Below are 1,015 nucleotides of genomic sequence, written 5' to 3'. Positions count from 1 at the left end.
CAGGCAGTGATTAAAAGAATACAGTTTCCGTGTAATTATTTCGGGGCATAAGCTAAGCTAGCCATGTGGGCGGCCGGGTGTGGGGGACGCAGCCCAGCCGCTCTTATTTCAACATCAGACCCATTTCTCCAAACAGATTCTATACCTGGTAAACAGCCCTCAACTGCTCAGAGCTCTGGAGAATATGGCATTTAAATATTTAATTATTAAAAAAACTTTTCATTGCCAGGTGGTGGCGCATGCCTTTAATCCCAGCACTCAGGAGGCAGAGGCAGGTGAATCCCTGTGAGTTCGAGGCCAGCCTGGGCTACAAGAGGTATTTCCAGGACAGCTAGGACTGTTACACAGGGAAACCCTGTCTCGAAAAACCAAAAAAAAAAAAACTTTTCATAACAAAAAGAGACAATTTGGATCCTAGCAGCAGCACTCTATTTCCTCCCAAGAAGACAGAAGACAAATGGGCACAGAACAATGTCCATCCACAATTCACTTTAACTGACCACTGGGAAAAACTTCCTTTCACCTAAACTGAAGATCTCCAGACAGTGGAAAGAATCGCTGAGCAGCTAGGCTCAGGTCACAGTAGGCTTTTCTTCCTACAGATTTCCTAGCCCACAGGATCTTCTGGAGCCTGGCAGGCCTTGTGCTGAACAGCAAAAGGCAAATGCAACCTTCAGTGACCATGGAGGACCCAAAAAGAGTAGTTCTAGGTGCCAACCATGTAAGTTCTCTGTCGTTTTTTAATCAAAAACTTAAGTAAAATTTTATCCTTCTCAAAGATCTCCGATGCAGTTTGACAGCTGAGAGGTTTTGTCGTTTAAAAGGACAGCCTCACCAAACAAATTTCAACAAGTACAAGTTTTCAAATCTCTCTCACATTGCCTTCCATAGTCTTAAAAATAATTTTCATTGTGCAAAAACAAATTTTGCGTGCAAATGGATGGAAATAGAAAATACTATCCTGAGTGAGGTAACACAGACCCAAAAAGATGAACATGGGATGTACTCACTCATA

The sequence above is a fragment of the Microtus ochrogaster genome, chromosome 2, assembly GCF_000317375.1.
Source record: "Microtus ochrogaster isolate Prairie Vole_2 chromosome 2, MicOch1.0, whole genome shotgun sequence".
Lineage (NCBI taxonomy): Eukaryota > Metazoa > Chordata > Mammalia > Rodentia > Cricetidae > Microtus > Microtus ochrogaster.
This window is presented reverse-complemented; position numbering follows the sequence as displayed.